This window comes from Colobus angolensis, unplaced genomic scaffold (genome assembly GCF_000951035.1).
Source record: "Colobus angolensis palliatus isolate OR3802 unplaced genomic scaffold, Cang.pa_1.0 Scaffold7, whole genome shotgun sequence".
NCBI lineage: Eukaryota > Metazoa > Chordata > Mammalia > Primates > Cercopithecidae > Colobus > Colobus angolensis.
Window position 1 is genome coordinate 1,534,526 of NW_012120709.1, and position 11,082 is coordinate 1,545,607.

Here is an 11,082-nt window from a genome sequence, read left to right on the forward strand (position 1 = left end):
TTCCCACCTATGAGTGAGAACATGCGGTGTTTGGTTTTCTCTTCTTGTGATAGTTTGCTAAGAATGATGGTTTCCAGCTGCATCCATGGGGGCTTCTTTCTTTATCCTCCCATAATAGAAGTCAGAAAGGCAAGAGAAGTATAATAAAGCATGAGGGGCTGGGTTTGTTTTTATAACAACTCACTGTCATGATAACTGACCCACTCCCATGGTAACTACATTAAATTGTCCATAAGAGCTGTGCCCTCATGACCCAATTAACCCTTATCAGACCCCACCTCCCAACACTGTTGCACCGGGGATTAAATTTCCAACACGCACATTTTGGGGGATACATTTAAACCATAACATCTGGTTTTCCTTTGACTTCTTATATCTTGGACTTGGTACTCAAGAGACTCGAACCTGAAAGAGTCAACAGGCATAGACAAATACTGCCAGATAAAGCAAAAGAAGAAAAACCCAAGAAAGGGAAAGTCAAGAAGGGACTTAGCAGGGAGATCCACATCCAGTGTTGTTGGTGGAGCTGGGAGGTGGGGAGGGATTCCTCACATAACTTACACCAGGCACACCTCTTCCTGGACCAACAGGCTTGGTGTCTTTTCATTCTCAGTATCAGAGAGCCATCCACACCTGGGGCTCCTGGGCCACCATCCAGTGGCTGGAAAAGATTGAGGTAAGGTTTTCCTGCCTCTGGGAGGACCAGCAGAGCACCAGCACCATGTGGCTAGAGAATAGGCTAGGGAAAATGCTCCATCTTATCGGTCTGCTATCTTTTAGCCTCTACATAATGTCATCAAGTTGTCCAGGGAAGTATGCCTCATAGATGGCACCAACAGGCATTCATTGGAAGCTCAGTCAGAGCCAAAAGAACAAAGCAGTCCCAGACAGCATTGCAAGGGCTCATAAAAATAAATTGTCGCTGGAACTGTAGCTTACACAAGTAGGCCACGACCTGCATGCTAAACCTAAATAGGGTGACTGCCAACTAAAATGAAATGTTTACATAGGATCAAGAATCTTCTAAATATCTAAATGTGCAAAATATAACTGAAAATCATTTCATATCAAGAACCAAGAAAATCATGACCAAAATGAGGAAAAATCAACCAATGTCAACATTGAGATGACTCAGATGATGAAACTAAACGACCAAGATTTTAAAGCAACCACCATAAAAGTATTTCAACAATTACAAATTCTCCTAAAAAAAAATGAAAAAATAGAAAATCTCAGCAAAGAAATATAAATCATAAAAAATAACCAAATGGCACGGTGGCTCATGCCTGTAATCCCAGCACTTTGGGAGGCCAAGACAAGTGGATCACTGGAGACCAGGAGTTCAAGACCAGACTGGTCAACATGGCAAAACTCTGTCTCTACTAAAAATACAAAAATTAGCTGGGCATGGTGCACACACCTTGTAGTTCCAGCTCTTTGTGAGGCTGAGGCAGAAGAATCACTTGAGCCTGGGAGGCAGAGGTTTCAATGAGCCGATATTGTGTCACTCCACATCAAATGGAAATTATAGAAGTGAGAAATGCAATAGCCAAAATAAAATATTCACTGGACGGGCTCAATAGCAGAGTTGAGATTACAGAATCAGTGAATTTGAGAACAGGTCAATAGAATTAACTCATTCTGAACAACAGAGAGAAAATAGCCTGAAAAAATATTAATAGAGCTTCAGGGTCCTGTGGGACAATAAAATATCTAACATTCATATCATCAGAACCCCAGGATGAGAAATAATGTGGGGTTTAAAAGCATTAGAAAATATAATGGCTGAAAACTTCCCAAATTAGGCAAAAGATGTGAATTTACAGATTCAAGAAGCTGAACAAATCCCAAATAAGATAAACCCAAAGAAATCTGTGCCATGACATATCATAAAACTTTTATAAACTAAAAACTAAGAAAAATTCTTAAAACAACTAAAGAGAATTGAATCATGCATTGTTTATATGGGAATACCAATCAGAATTTTGATTTTTTATTCAGAAAAAAAGTAACACAGGCCAGAGCATGGCCTGTAATCCCAGCATTTTGGGAGGTAGAGGCAGGTGGATAACGTGAGGTCAGGAGTTCAAGACCAGCCTGTTCAATGTGGTGAAACCCTGTCTCCACTAAACATACAAAATATAGCTGGGTGTGGTGATGCACGCCTGTAGTCCCAGCTACTTGGGAGGCTGAGGCAGGAGAATCTCTTGAAAATGGGAGGTGGAGTTTGCAGCAAGCTGAGATCCAGCCACTGCACTCTGGCCTGGGTGACAAAGCAAGACTCCATCTCAAAAAAAAAAAAAAAAAAAGAAAGAAAGAAAGAAAGAACAAAAGTAGCACATTTTTCAAGTACTGCAGAAAAAACCTGCCAGCTGCAAACTCTGTAACTGGTACAACTATCCTTCAGGCATGAAGGGGAAATATAGACATTCTCAGACAAAAGAAAAGTAAGAGAATTTGCCATTAGCAGCTCTACATTTGAAAAATGGCTAAAGGATGCTTTTACAACAGAAAGGAAATCATAGCAGAAGAAGGATTAAGCCTTTGGTGGGGGGAGAAAAAGAATAATGAAGTGGGTAGAGATAGGGATCAATATAACGGACTATCCTATCCTTCTCGTGCATTTCTTAAATCATACATGATTACTGAAATAATGTTACAACACCTGTTGTGGTGCTCAATATATGTTAAAGAAGTAGTTGAGAAAATTATATTTAAAGTGTGAGGATGGTAAAAAATTTTAAATGGAAGTAAAGTTTTAATGTTTTATTGAAAGTGATAAAATATAGATGCTAGTAAACTGTGATAAGTCACATGTGTACCTAGTAATATCTGTGATAACTACTAAGAAAACTGTTCAAAGCAATATATTCAAAAATAATATAAATAAAACATTATACAATCCTAACAAAAGTTAAGTAATCTAAAGGAAGCGAATAAAAGAGAAAAATAATGAGAAACAGAGAAAATAAAAGACAGAAAATAAATAATAAGATGTCAGATTTAAGCCTTAACATATCAATAATTAAATAATTACTTTAAATGTAAATGGTCTAAATACCAATAAGAAGACAGACATTGGCAGGAGGAATTAAAAAAGAAATCCAACTAGGTGCTCTCTGTAAGAAGTTTTTTCCAATACAATGACATAGGTAGGTTAAGAGTAAAATAATAGAATAAGATATGCCATACTAACATTAATTTTTAAAAAAAAGGAGTGGCTGTAATAACATCAGATAAAGCATACTTCAGAGCTAAAAAATTGATAGGCACAAAGAGGGACATTATATAATGATAAAGGGATCAATCCACCAAGAAGGTATAGTAATCCTAAGTGTGTACACACCAAATAAGAGAGCTTCAAAATACATGAAGCAAAAATAGATACATACAAAATACATGAAGCAAAAATAGATAAACACAAAAAACATGAACCAAAAATAGAGAAACAGACATAAGCAAATCCACAATTATAGTTGGGAACTTCAGCACCTCACTCTCAGCCATTGATATAACTACTAGACAGAAAATTAGCAAAGATATAAAAAAATTTGACAACACCATCAACCAATAGAATTTAACTGACATTTATAGACCACTACACCAAACAACAACAGAATATACATTTTTTTTCAAGTGTCTATGGAACATTCACCAAGGTAGACCATGTTATGAATTACAAAACAAACCTACAAATTTAAAATAATTGAAACCATATAGAGTTTCTTTAAGTCACCACAATGAAGCTAAACTAGAAATCAATAAAAAAAAAGACAACAGGAACATCTTCAGACATTTGGAAATTAATACCCTTCTAAATAATCCAGCGTCAAATAAGATGTATCAAAGGAAATAAAGAAGCACTTAAAACTGAACGGAAATGAAAATACAACATATCATTTGTGGGATGCAGCTAAAGCAGTGCAGAAATGGACGTTTATAGCATTGAATGCTCACATTACAAAATGAGAAAGATCTGAAATCAATAATTTAAGTTCATGCCTTAAAAAACTAGAAAAAAGAGTAAAAGACATCTAGCACAAGCATAAGGAAAGAAATACTACTAATAATAAAATAATAAGCAAAAATCAATGAAGTGGAAAACAAGAATACAGTAAGAAAGAACATCAATGAAGCCAAAACTTGATTCTTTTAAAAAAAGTCAGTAAGACTGACAAACTGATAAACTTCTAAAAAAAATAGAGAAGACACATACTGCTAATATCAGAAATTAAACAGGGGCTATCACTACAGATCAGACAGTCATTGAAAGGATAATAAGATAATAAGAACAAATTCATGCTCATTAGTTTGCCAACTTAGAAGAAATGGACCAATTCTCCAAAACCCGCAAACTACCAAAACTCAACCAAGATGAAATAAGCAACCTGATTGGCTTTATAGCCACTTAAGAAATTAAAATTTTAATTTAAAAAGTCTTGAAAAGGTTATACTTAGGCCCAAATTGCATTGCTAGAGAATCTTATCAAGCTTTAAAAAAAGAATTGGCATCAATTTTAACAGTCTCTTCCAGAAAATAGAAGATGAGGCAATACTTCTGAATTTGTTTTAAGAGACCAGTGTTACCTTGACACTAAAGTCAAAGAAAGCATACACAGAAAGGAAACTATGGACCAATATCTCTCCTGAACTTAGATGCAGGAATCTTCAAAATATTATTAGCAAATTAGATATAATTTTATATTAACATATGAAAAGGATTTTATACACATATAGAGAGGATTTTATATATATTATATATATTTTACATATATATGTGTGTGTGTGTGTGTGTGTGTGTATATATAGAGAGAGAGAGAGCAAGCAGGATTTATTCCCAGTATGACTGGCCCAGCATTAAAAATCAGTCTATCTAATCCACCATATCAATAGGCTAAAGAAGAAGAAGAATGCTATGATCATACCAATTTACATAGAAAAAGCATTTAACAAAATCCGACACCTATTCATGAAAAAAGTTAAGTAAGTTTCATACCAATTTACATAGAAAAAGCATTTAACAAAATCCGACACCTATTCATGAAAAAAGTTAAGTAAGTTAGGAATAGAGGGAACTACCTCAACTTGATAAAGAGCATCCACAGAAAAAAGCCTACAGGTAATCTAAAGGAAGATTTTCACCATACTTAATGGTGAAAGACTGAATGTTTTCTCCCTAAGACCAAAAATGAGGCAATGATGTCCTTCACCTTTCTTATTCAACATAGTACTGGAAGTTCTAGCTAGTACACTAAAGCAAGAAAAAGAAAGAAATAAAGGCATCCAGATTGGAAAAGAAGAAATAAAATTACCCTTACTTACAAATGGCATAATGATCTGCATAGAAAATTCCAAGGAACTTTAGAACTAATAAGTGAGTTCAACAAGGTCGTAGGATAGAAGCTCAGCAAGCAAACATCAATCACATTTCTATATACTAACAACGAACATGGGGAAACTGAAATCAAAAACATAACACTCTTTATAATTGTTTCAAAGAAGATGAAATACTTTAGGTATAAATATAACAAAACATGTATAAAATCTATACGCTGAAAATTACAAAATGCTGATGAGAGAAGTCAAAGATCTCAATAAATAGACATAGAATATTCAAGGATTAGAAGATTAGATGTAGTAAAATGTCATTCTCCCTAAGTTGATCTATATGTTTAATGTAATTCCTGTAAAAATCACAGCAAGGTTTTTGTAGACATAGATATAGACAAACATTCTGAAATTTATATGGAAATATGAACTTCCTAGAAAAACTAAAATCATATTTAAAAAGAATATAGTGGGAAGAATCAGTCTACGTGATATTAAGGTTACAATAATCAAATCCATGTCATATTAGCAGAGGGATAAACACATAGATCAATGGAAGAGAATAGAGAACCTAGAATGATATCCACATAAATATTCTTAAATGTTTTTCAACAAAGATGTCAATGCAGTTTAATGGGGAAATAATAGACTTTTCACAAATGGTGCTGAAGTAATTTGATATACATATGGAAAAAATAAACCTTAATCTAAACTTTACACCTTTTACAAAAAATAACTCAAAAGAGATCATGGACTTAATGTAAAACATACTATAGTTTGCAAGATGTTCTCAGTGAGATAAACTGGATAGGAGGTACACAGAATTTCTCTGTATTATTTCTTACAACTGCATGTGAATCTATAAGTATGTCAAAGTAAAAATTTAATTAAAAAGTAAAATGTTGACAATATTTTTGGTCGTCCAAATTATTTTAACCATTTATCCAGATGAAATCCAGACATCTTAGAGTTCCTGACCTAAAGTACATAAAACAGTGATGTTGGGGAAAGAGTCCTGTTTTAAATCACAGTGGACGTCTGTCTGTTTGCTTAGCTCCCACCAACTTGCTAGTGATCTGGTGATAGCAGGACCCAGCTAAAGAGTGTGGATGAGTCAGCACAAGCCAATCCCTGTTGCTTTAAGGATATACAGATGAAAGATCTTACTTTTTGATTTTGCTATGTGGCATATACATCATCTCACTTCAGGCTCACAAGAACCCTATGAGGTAGTGACTGACAAAGCTGGGCTTTCAGCCAGATCTTTCTGAATCCAGAGCCTGCTTTCTTAACTACTATATGTTACCACTCTGGGCCACTGTGCTTACACTGGACATATGCCAGTCCTGTCTGTGCAACATTTGAAATGAAAATGAAAGAACAATCCACCCAAAGAAGACAATGTCCAACTGTCTGTACCCACCTCGCAGCCGGAGCAGCCCTGTTACTGTATTGCAATCCAGAGGCCACTGACTTTAGCTCCAAGAGCACCAAGGATTTCTGCATCTTAGCATGTAGATATAATTCCACCTGCTTGAATAGGAAAAGCAAGCATTTTCTGCAGTTATTGTCTTTATTCCTGGTTTCAGGGCAGTTGGCTTTTGTTTTTAACACCTGTATCAAGGTATAATTTACATACCACTAAATCCAGCCATTGTAAGTCTATAGTTCTATGATTTTAGTGACTTTATAGAGCTGTGTAATTGCTACCAGTTTCAGAACATTTCCATCACCCCAAACAGGCATCACATTTTGATCATGCCTGTTTATAGTTATTCCCTGTTCTAACTTCCTGTCTTAGGAAACCACTGATGTACACTTTGTCTCTATAAATTTGCCTTTTGATCCATTTGGGCCTTTTGTGGAATTTCATGTAAATATAATATGTAGTCTTTTGTGTCAGCCTTCTTTAACTTGTGTTTTTTAGTTTCATCTGTGTTGTAGCATGTATTAGTGTTTTGTCCCTTTCAACAGTGCAAACATATTCCATTGCATTCCATTCCATATTTTGTTTATACATTCACTAGCTGATAGATATTTTCAGCTATTAAAAATAATACTGCTATGAACATTCAATGCACGCTTTTGTGTGGATATGCATTTTAATCTCTCGGGTAAATTCATAGGAGTGAAATTGATAGCTTTGTAAGTATATGTTAACTTTTTAGTAAACTACTGAACTATTTTCAAAAGTGTCTGTACCTCTGTTTTTTAAAATAAATTTTAAATATTTCAATATGGAAAAATAAAACAGAACTAAAATATTTTCTAAATCTACTGTTCATGAAACCCTAACATTTATTTTAAACAAAATGCATGAATATTGTAAGAGAATTTGAAGAGTTCAAAAAGGATTTTTAAACAAGATTTTTTTCCCAATATTTTAAAAATTTTATTTGAAGTTCCAGGATACATTTGAGGAACGTGCAGGTTTGTTGCATAGGTATGCATGTGCCATGGTGGTTTGCTGCACCCATCAACCCATCATCCTGATTTTAAGCCCCACATGCCTTAGGCATTTGTCCTAATGCTCTCCCTCCCCTTGCCCCCCGCTCCCTGTGTTGTTCCCCTCTCTGTGTCCATGTGTTCTCATTGTTCAGCTCCCACCTGTCAGTGAGAACATGTGGTGTTTGGTTTTCTGTTCCTGTGTTAGGTTACTGAGGATGAGGGCTTCCAGGTTCACCCATATCCCTGCAAAGGATATGATCTCATTTTTTTAATGGCTACATAGTATTCCATGGTGTATATGTGCCACATTTTCTTTATCCAGTCTATCATTGAAGAACATTTGGGTTGGTTCCAAGTCTTTGCTATTGTAAATGGTGCTGCAATAAACATACGTGTGCAAGTGTCTTTATAGTGGAATGATTTATAATCCTTTGGGTATATATCCAGTAATGGGATTGCTGGGTCTAATGGTATTTCTGATACTAGATCCTTGAGGAATTGCCACACTGTCTTCCACAGTGGTTGAACTAATTTACACTTTCACCAACAGTGTAAAAGCATTCCTATTTCTACACAGCCTCACTAGCATCTATTGTTTCCTGACTTTTTAATAACCACCATTCCTACTGGCGTGAGATGGTATCTCATTGTAGTTTTGACTTGCATTTTTCTAATGATCAGTGATGATGAGCTCTTTTTCATGTTTCTTGGCCTCATAAATGTTTCTTTTGAGAAGTGTCTGTTCATATCCTTCACCCACTTTTTGACAGGTTTGTTTTTTCCTTTAAACAATAGGCTTGTTTCTATCCCTAGGCTATCTCCCTAAGACAACCACTGTTAATTTTTTTTTTTTTTGAAACAGAGTCTCGCTCTGTCGCCCAGGCTGGAGTGCAGTGGCACAATGTCAGCTCACTGCCAGCTCCGCCTCCCAGGTTCACGCCATTTTCCTGCCTCAGCCTCCTGAGAAGCTGGGACTACAGGTGTCTGCCACTACGCCCGGCTAATTTTTTTTGTATTTTTAGTAGAGACGGGGTTTCGCCATGTTAGCCAGGATGGTCTCAATCTCCTGACCTTGTGATCTGTCCCCCTTGGCCTCCCAAAGTGCTGGGTAATTTTTTATCTTTCCAAAAATGTTTATGCATATACAATTATACATTTTAGATATTGGTCAAATGATACAATACACATTGCTTTGTATTATTTGCAGTTTATGTTTTGGAGGTTTTCCCATAGTTGCATATATAGCCCTACCTCTTTCTTTAATTTTTAATAGCTTTATTGGTGTATAATTGACATGTAATAAACTGAACATATTTAAAGTATAAAATTTGGTAAGTTGTTTTTTAAAAGTTTTTATTGCAATAGGTTTTTGGAGGAACAGGTGGTGTTTGGTTACATGGATTAGTTCTATAGTGGTTATTTCTGAGATTTTGGTGCCCTCCTCTCCTGAGAAGAGTACATTGTACCCAATGTATACTCTTTTATCCCTCACTTCTTCCTATCCTTTCCCCAAAGTTTGTTGTATCATTCTTATGTCTTTGTATCCTCATAGCTTAGCTCCCACTTATGAGTGAGAACATACAATGTTTGGTTTTCCATTCCTGAGTAACTTCACTTAGAATAATGGTCTGCGATTCCATCTAGGTTGCTGTGAATGCCATTATTTTGTTCCTTTTTATGACTGCCATTATTTTTTTCCTTTTTATGACTGAGTAGTATTCCATGGCATGTGTATACATATATATATACTCTCTCTATATATATAAAGTAGTATTGCATGGTATGTGTGTATGTGTGTGTATATATATAAAGTAGTATATTAGTGTATAGATATATAAAGTAGTATACATATTAAAATGTGGTAAATTTGGTATATATACATATATATACACACACACGTGTGTGTGTGTATGTGTGTGTGATATTTTCTTTATCCACTCATTGATTGATTTGCGTTTGGGCTGGTTCCATATTTTTGTAATTTCAAACTGTGATGCTATAAACATGCATGTGCTAGTATTTTTTTTCATATAATGACTTCCTTTCCTCTGGGTAGATACCCAGTAGAGGGATTGCTGGATCAAATGGTAGATCTACTTTTAGTTCTTTAAGGAATTTCCGCACTGTTTTCCATAGTGGTTATAGTAATTTACATTCTCATCAGCAGTGTAGAGGTGCTCCCTTTTCACAGCATCCCACCAACATCTATTATTTTTTTATTTTGTGATTATGGCCATTCTTACAGGAATAAGGTGGTATGGCATTGTGGTTTTGATTTGCATTTCCCTGATCATTAGTGATGCTGACCTTTTTTTCATACGTTTGTTGGCCATTTGTATATCTTCTTTTGAGAATTGTCTATTCATGTCCTTAGCCCACTTTTTGATGGGATTATTTGTTTTTGTCTTGCTGATTTGTTTGAGTTCCTCGTAGATTCTGGATATTAGTCGTTTGTCAGATGTACAGATTACGAAGATTTTCTCCCACTCTGTGGGTTGTCTGTTTACTCTGCTGATTGTTTCCTTTGCTGTGCAGAAGATTTTTAGTTTAATTAAGTCCCATCTACTTACCTTTGTTTTGTTAAATTTGCTTTTGGGTTCTTCATCACGAAGTCTTTGCTTAAACCAATGTCTAGAAAGACTTTTCCAATGTTATTTTCTAGAGTTTTTATGGTTTCAGATTTTAGATTTAAGTCTTTGATCCATTTTGAGTTTATTTTTGTATAAGGTGAGAGGTGAGGATCCAGTTTTATTCTTCTACATGTGACTTGCCAGTTATCCAAGCACCGTTTGTTGAACAGGATGTTTTCCCCACTTTATGTTTTTGTTTGCTTTTTTGAAAACCAGTTGGCTATAAGTATTTGGCTTTATTTCTGGGTTCTCCATTCAGGTCCATTGGTCTATTTGCCTATTTTTACGCCATGCTGTTTTGGTTGCTATGGCCTTATAGTGTAGTTTGAAGTCAGGTAGTGTGACGTCTCCAAATTTGTTCTTTTTACTTAGTCTTGCTTTGGCTATGCAGGCTCTTTTTTGGTTGCATATGCATTTTAGGATTTTTTTTTTTTTTAGTTCTGTGAAGAATGAAGGTGGTATTTTCATGGGAATTGCATTGAATTTGTAGATCGCTTTTGGCAGCATGGTCATTTTCACAATATTGATTCTACCCATCCATAAGCACAGGATGTGTTTCCATTTGCTTGTGTCATCTATGACTTCTTTCAGCAGTGTTTTGTAGTTTTCCTTGTAGATGTCTTTCACGTCCTTGATTAGGTATATTCCTAAGTCTCCTTTCTTTCTTTCTTTCTCT